At 39.2% G+C, this 8,383-nt stretch overlaps 1 protein-coding gene across 1 annotated transcript in view; it reads left to right on the top strand.

Moving 5' to 3' along the window:
• LOC111083264 overlaps positions 1-8,383 on the top strand; it is a 21,740-nt gene that overhangs the window by 6,439 nt on the left and 6,918 nt on the right. The window lies entirely within an intron of this gene.

Genomic DNA, 8,383 nt, shown 5'->3' with positions numbered 1-8,383 from the left:
AAGGTTCGAGAGAAGGGCGTGGCGTGATACTAGTCACGTGACCCCGCTGACGCAACAATATGTTTTGCAGAGGTAAAATATTGTGATTTCACGAAAAGTTCATCATAATGGTGGAGGCCACTGGCGTACAGAGGGATGACTAGAATAGATTATCTCTTGGTGAGAATGTGCATTTAATAAGTGCATATTCTTATTGCACGTTCTAATAATCACGACTCAATACACATTTTGATAATCATTTATTGCACATTCCGATATTCAACACTCAAAGCACATTTTAATATTCACAACTCAATGCTCGTTTTAATATTCTCGACTTATGTATTGCACATTTTAATATCCATGACTCATTTATTACACATTCTTTTGCCCATGTCTCACTTTATACACATATTAATATCCAGGACTCATTTATTACATATTCTATTGTCTACGTTTCACCTAATGCACATTCTAATATTCACCATTCATTTGCTACACATTCTATTGTCTACGTCTCATCTAATGCACATTTTAATATCCATAACTCATTTGTTACACATCATAATGTACACGCCTCACGTAATACACATTCTAATATTCATGACTCATTTATTACACATTTTAATATCCATGACTCATTTATTATACATTCTAATATCCATTACTCATTTATTACATATTCTAATATTCACGTTGTTACACCTCCAGTCGTTAGTTAATTTTCCGTAAATTCGTTCCGACGAAACTTTAGCAACACAAGTCCTTTCTTAATAAAACTGGTTTATTCTTTCCGAATACAACTTTACGATACACTTAATTTCAACAGTCATGCTATAACAAACGCTATAACAACGAACGTCTCACGTGCTCAACTTTAACAATACTCTCTGACTGCAGTTCAATTACTCATTACACTGTTCCGTCACGTTGTGAGTGTCTTATATATACCAGACTACCCCCAATCTAGTAGTCTCCCGATAATTCACGAAGGTTCGAGAGAAGGACGTGTCGTGATACTAGTCACGTGACCTCGCTGACGCAACAACGTTATGATAATACGGGTTTTGAGTAATCCTTTTGGAAGAACCAACACAACCTTGTAATAAACAAAAACAGATTAACTGAGTAATATCGTTCTGTATTTTGAAACACATTTTATCCTTAAACCTAAAAAAGATAAGAAAAGTAACTTGTTATTTTGGCCACCTATGCTAGATTTACACGAATATTTCCTTGAAGAAGAAGCCATTTCCGAAGACGCTGAAGCAGTGTTAGGTTGCGTCTTCATTTGTCCTTGCCTTCTTTTCTATCGAAGGTTACTGTATAGCTTTTTCTTTTCCATAGACGAAGATGTATCAATTTGATGTCCGTGTCAGGAGTGTGACTGCTCAGTCGGTTGGTTAGATGAACAACCAAAATATCCCTTGAACCGAGGTTGTTTTTTAAGCCTACTCACTACATGTAACAGTTTTTTACAGAGGTTTGCCCTTGTGTCTTGTCTCTTTTGGTGTCTGTCTGGATCGGTGTTTGGTCGTTTGTTGTTCGCGACCTGGGAGGATCAGGTTCTGTATTTTTGCTGTGTTATGTACATAGCTTTACAATTAAATTTGCCGCTATGTTGTAGAATGATTCGAGAAAAATAAGTTTATACTCTTGGTAATTTCTACAGTGAAATTAATACTGTTTTAATTGTTGGTCTAGTTCCTTTGGTAAAAAGAAGAATGTAAATTTGAGTCTACTTAATGATAAAAACATTTTATTTCTTCTACTACAGCTACTTCGGTTAACCCTCGTAACACCTATTAATAGGATTAAGTTTCTAGTTGTTGTTGTTGTTGACGTAACAATTTCACTTACCTTATATTTTTGTTAATTTATTTTCTTTACCAATACTAAATATCAGTAAAACGAAACAACAAAAAAAAACTTAGGCCTAATCTGTTCTTATATTCGCTACTTTCTCTGCAGCTGACTGAATTCACAATTCATCAGTGCTGATTGGAAGAGCAAAACAAATAATTTTTTGACGACATTTCATTCCAGCCCAGAGAGCTGGCGGGCCAACAGAGGGTTACACCTTCTCAGTGGCTAGGAGATGTAGAAGTACACATTTCATTCCAGCCAGGAGGGCTGGCGGGCCAACAGAGGGTTGTGCCCTCTCAGTTGCCAGAAGATGTAGAAGTACACAGTGGAAAGAAGCAACGAAAGATGAGTAAGTGAGACCAGGTACTGAGATGGTGAAGACGAATTTAATGCACGCTATTAAGAAATGTAATCAGAGATAGATGTGTGGTGGAAGATCAGGCATCGGAGTTGCATTGTAGTCGGGGTGATCAGGTGGGAAAGACATAAGGTAGAGGTTCATGAGATGATCTGTCGGAGGTAAGAGTTGGCGAGGGGTATTTACCGAATAGCATAGGATTTCGTCGAAGATAGGGTTGTGATGATCGAAGCAGTGGTGAACATACTTCACACGTTTGTAGATGTGCGAGTATGGGGGGAGTGATGAAAGAGTATAATTCTTGTGTAGGACTGGAACGACGTAATTGAAAGGCTATTTGTAAAGCGTGGCGTTCCAAAACTTCCAGCTAATGATAGAGTGAAGATGGAGCAGAGATCCAGACAACATTTCCATAGGTGAGGCAGGGTCGGACAAAAGCTTGATAGGAATATAAAAGGGATTGGGGATTCAAACCCCAGGATGAACCTTCTGGAATTAACCTTCGTGTGTAGGATGACCAGTTGTGCTTTCCAGGTGAGATGGCAATCAAAGGTAACTCCAAGATATTAACTGTATTGGATAGGGTAATAGGAATGTTGTCAAGTTGGAGATCAAAGAGAAGTGGATTGCGGCATGGACGAAACTTGTGGCGAGTCAGGCCAAAGAGAATAGCTTTGAGGGTAAGCCTCCAGTGTCTGCACCAGAAAAAAAGAGTCTTTCTGCAGGACTTTGTTGGGGGTGACCATTGTAGAACAAAGGGCAAGGAAAGCTGTGTTATCGGCATATTGAAAGAGATAAACTGGAGGCTATGGAACTGGCATATCAGGATGTACAGTAGAGGAGAATTGACGAATCCCTGTGGAACGGCAGCATGTATGGAGAATGGACGAGAATGAATACCATGGATGGAAATGGTAGCTCGGCGATCCCAGAGAAAGGAAAAAGTAAGTCTAATGTAGGAAGCAGGAAAAGACAGGCATTGAAGTTTGTAGATCAGTCCCCGGTGCCAAACAGAATCAAAGGCTCTTTCAAAGTCAAATAGAACGAGGCATAAAGATTTAGAGGTGTTGAAGTGGTTTGTAATTAAATCGGAGAGCTTGATGAGCTGATCTGCAGTGGAGAGATGAGGGTGGAAACCTGCCTGGGTATGTGGAAACAACTGATTGTCTGCAATGAAAGAGTGAAGGCGATGAACAAGGATGCATTCAAAAGTCTTGCTGGGGATGCTGGTTAAACTGATGGGCCTATAGGAATCTAGTTAAACTGGTGGCTTGGATGGTTTCAGGAAAAATAGGATGTCTGATAACTTCCAAGCAGTAAGGAAGAAACTTGTGCGAAGTAGAAAAGTGTAGAATAAGTCCAATAGGGTAATAACCTTAGCAGGCAGGTGCATTAGAGAGATGGGAATAGGTGAGACCATCTGGACTGGGAGCTGAATTGCGATGATGACGTAAGGCAAGTTGGACATCTTGAGCAGTAATTGGAGCACACAGGGGGTTGGTTTCTAAAACATTGGTGAGAGAGGGACGAAGAGTCGGAGAAGTATGATCAGACAGTCATAAGATGTCGGAGAAATCATCAAAGTCAAGGGATGTGGTAGTGGAAATTAAACTGTGACTCAAAGTGGTGTGCAAAAGCATTAGCCTTGAGGAGTGTGGTAGCAGGAACCTGATCATCCACAAGGTTAGGATAGGAAGGGGAGTGATACTGGCCAGTGAGGATGCAAAACTGAGTCCAAAACTGAAAGGAGGAAGGGGAATGACGAAGTCTATTGCACAGGTAATGCCAACGGTGACGTTTAATAGCTTGAGTGAAATTTCTGGTTGTGCATTGGAGACCTCTGGATTGGTGTAAAACAAGTGGATCATTAGAATATGATAGTCCTGGAGGAGTGAGGAGGCACAGCGAAGAAGTGTGATGGCTCATTGGGGTATGGAGGGACAAAAAGTACATGAGAGTGAAGAGGGGATCGAGCGAGCACCTGAAGAGAAAAGAGCTGATGTCAGGGTATGTTCAAAGGCATCAACACGTGAAACAGTGGTAGGGTCAAGGTTGGAAAGAAGAGAATGAAGATGCATCCTGTAATCATTCCAGTAGGCTTTATGGAAATGATAGTGGAGTCGTTGGTAGGGTAGTGACACGGGAGAGGAGCGATCAGCAATACAAACACATATGGGTAGATGATTACTGCCAACAGGACAAAGTAAGGAAATGGACAGTAGGGAAAAAACTGGGGTAGAGGCAATAACGACATCTGGAGCAGTGTTGGAGACAGAACAGCTTGGAGCAGGAAGAGGTATCATGGTTTCAGAAGTATCATTGAGTATGGTGAGAAATCATTGATCCTCAGACGTAGTTCTGCTATGAAAGTTGATATCGGCAAGAATAATGTAGCTGCAGAAGAGGTGGTCGATTGCAGTGAAGAAAGTATGAGGAAGTGGTTCACCAGGGCGAACGTAGATGGTGACAAATGTAAGAAGACGTGATGGGAAATGAACTGTGAGAAGAAGGTGTTCAGGATAATTATTTGGTGGAAGAGTATGGAGGCGAAAAGGAAAAATAGCATGACTGCATATTGCTACACCCCCTCGACCTATTCCTTGGGGATGATCGGGTCAAAGAAAGTGAAAACTAGATAACTTAGCAACTTGAGAAGGTTTTAGGAAAGTTTCATTGAACATTGCACAATCGTAATCAGTCTCCTGGAGAAGAGGTGTGAATAAAAGCTTGTTGGTGAAAAAGGAACGAATGTTAAGGAAGAGAATGTTTATTTTTCTGTGTCGATTCAACCAGGTGGTGCTTGGTCCCATAGGCGACGAAAACAGAAATGAGAATTGAGGCCTGAATAGGAGGCTTGGAGTTGAATTTGAAACACGGCCTTTGCAGCATAGTTTATGCTATCCAGAATGAAAGGACGGTGGAATGGCTGGATATTCTGTAAAGCAATGGTGAGAAAACGGAGTAGATCTTCAATAGTAGGTGGGGTAGAACAGAGTTTGACGGTGGTGTAAGGGTATCAGTAGTACAAACAGGTGCGACTGAAGTGGGATCATCAGGAGTAGGGGAGCCTTTCCATGACATTTGTAGAAGTAAGTTGAATGGTCCCCTTGACACGTATTGCAGATGGGTGGAGAATCCAAGTGGGAACAATGGCGGGAAAGGTGAGGAACACGACAATGGGGACAGATGGGCTGATCTGGGCACTAAGGAGTAGGATGGGCATTGTAGGCAAAACAACATTCACAGCAAATAGGTTGTGGAGGTAAAATTCGAGATGTCCCAACACGATGATATTGATGATAAAGAAAAGTGCTGTGGAGAAGAAGATGATCAATGACATCACTAAAGACAGCGAGTATTCGGACCATGAAAGTAGGACATTTGTCATTCTGTATGCAGATAGTGCATTTAACAGAGACACCATCTTCCATGAGTTCAGAAATGGTATCTGATTCAGCAAGCAGAGGATCCACCCCACGAATAACACAAGAAAAGAGAGGACTTCTCCATGAGAGAGGTTGCTGTTTTAAGGTGGGTGAAGAAAGGAGCTTAAGTATCGTAGATACCCCAAAGTTGACATGACGAATTGTGTTGCAAATAACGTTGAGTATCTGAGAATCATAGAGTTTCACAATGAGGCCATTTCGGGTGGGTATTAACTGGTGTATATCAGATCGATTGCAAAATTTGGATACTTCCTGGTAAAATCGACGTGGAGAATAGAATTAAGCATCTATCTTGGAGAGGAGGAATACTTGTAGGTGAGAAGCTGAGCCTGTATCCAAAGGAGCAGAGGTGGCCTGAGACATGGAAGGTACAGTAGAAAGTATGATATGAGAAGAACGAGGCGGAACTGAAGGTTGCATGGATGGTTCATGTGAAGCGACGTCAGCATAGTTAGGTCCAGGAACTGGAGGTGCAGAGTCCACATGCAGTGTACAATTTGCCGATGATGATACTGATGTACGAGATGGCTTTTTGGAATTAGTAGTTGGATGAGAATAGGGCTTAGTCCGAGTGTGGGTGGCAGAAAGTCCAGTCTCCTGCAAAATTCCAGGGCGCTCCACAACAAGAGGGAGGCCAGAATGCATAGTGACTGACAAGAGCACTTAAAGTAGTCAGTATGTATAAAATTCGAAGGAATATTGAAATGAGAAAAACTAAACAAAGTCAATAATAAATACACTATACTCACGAGAAACTACAATTAGGAATCAGCACAGTAAGGCACAATCCAAAAGGCTCCCAAACCTGGAGTCGATCTCGATAGGACAAACATAATAGTGGTTTATGTGCTATTTATATCATAATGACTGTTATGGTGTGAACTAGATTAAGTACGTTAATTGTAACTATTATCAAGTTTATTTAAGTAATTTACTAATCAGACCATAACAATAAAAAATTAGTAACATATTATATATATATTTTATGTCTTCCAGTGGCTCAGCGGTAAGTCTGAAGGCATATATCACTAAAAATACTCGTTGTGGGCATAGCACAGATATTTGTTGTGTAGTTTTGTGCTTAACAACAAATAAATTTATTTTATATCTAACATCAATTATTTATTTGTTATTTCTACTTGAATTAGCTTTACTGTCATTCAGAAGAACTGGCGAACCAGCAAGCTAGTCTTCTTTGTTCCCAGAGGAGGTCAAGCACCTACAGCATCAAAGGGGAAAAAATCTACATTATGGTCTCACGAAAGTAACAAACAGGAAGACGTTTTCTTATACTTTTTCAGGATGTTTGTAGAAATGTTCTTTTGTATTTTTCTCAGTGTTTTAACATATAGGTGAAATACCAGTCACAACATTTAATATACACTTATTTACTGAAATACTTGTATATGTGTGGTATTCTCAGGTTAATTTCCACAAAGAGTATTAGGTGAAACCACTTTATAACTGAAGGATAAGCAAGATAAATCACGAAGTAATATTTAATTTACTAACCTGACTGAGTTTAATAAAGAAATACTGACTGGGCATGATGTGTAATATAAAATGAGAACAATATTGATCACCAAGACAAAAGCAAAGTGTGCATACTTGCGTTGTACACTGGATGGTCATCTTTCACTGGACTTATGAATTAATCAACTGATTTTAGTCTCTCAATAAGTCTTCCATTAACGAACTCACTTGAAATCCTGTATATATTGCTTAAATCAACTGTTTCTTACTTAACGGGAAACGTCAGATATACCCATAACAAATAGCACTATTCATGTGACTGGTCATTCTCAATTATCATAGGGGAGATCGCAAATTCGAAATATCATCTATCCTACCATTAAAAAACACTGCTTTCAACATTTTTGCACAATGTGCAATAATACATTCCATGGACATAACGGGTATTATATCTAGAGAATAGCAAAGAAAGCTAGAGTGTAGTAAATTTAATGACTTTCTGGACACTGCTATCAATATTTTTGCACAACGTGCAGCATTACAGCAACACCTTCCATGGGCATAACAGGTATTATATCTAGAGAATAATAAAGAAACAAAGATAGCTAGAGTGTAGTCAATTTAATGACTTTCTCGGCCATATGTTATGCAAAAGCTGATAAGATAAAACAATATCACAATACTATTAACTAAGCTTCTCTTAACAGATTATTGTCAAATATTTCACATATAAAAAATATAAGAAATAAGTTACAGTTTTTCATATTTATATACTTTCCTAAATAATGAAGTGGAGATATGGATGTCTGTTACAAATGTCCCATCCCTCTTTCGAATTCTAATTGTTGTAGGACGGTCAAAGGTGTCAGAGTGGGAGTGGAACTATACTAAGAAAGAAAGAAATACTCTTCCACAGTTCTGTAGAGGCCTGTTTGAAGTTGAATATTTATGGCATATATTATTATGCCAAGATCCGTCAAGATCAAAATGCAGGGACAAAAATGGCAGGTAGACATCACAATTTCAACAAATCGTAAATGCATTTTGATAAAATTACAATAGCACTTGTTGTATATCCTTATAACTTTGAGATATTTTGCGAGTTAGCAAAATCACAAAATAAACACACCTGAACTCACTATCGAGTTAATGCGGTTATTCTCCCGCATGCTTTTATAGGTTTAGAAGTTTTGCAACAAAGACAAAAATACATATATATATACAAAATAAACTGCTTCACTAGGGAAATTGAAATAATGAT

This window comes from Limulus polyphemus, unplaced genomic scaffold (assembly GCF_000517525.1).
Source record: "Limulus polyphemus unplaced genomic scaffold, Limulus_polyphemus-2.1.2 Scaffold8791, whole genome shotgun sequence".
Taxonomy (NCBI): Eukaryota; Metazoa; Arthropoda; class Merostomata; order Xiphosura; family Limulidae; genus Limulus; species Limulus polyphemus.
This window is presented reverse-complemented; position numbering and strand designations above follow the sequence as displayed.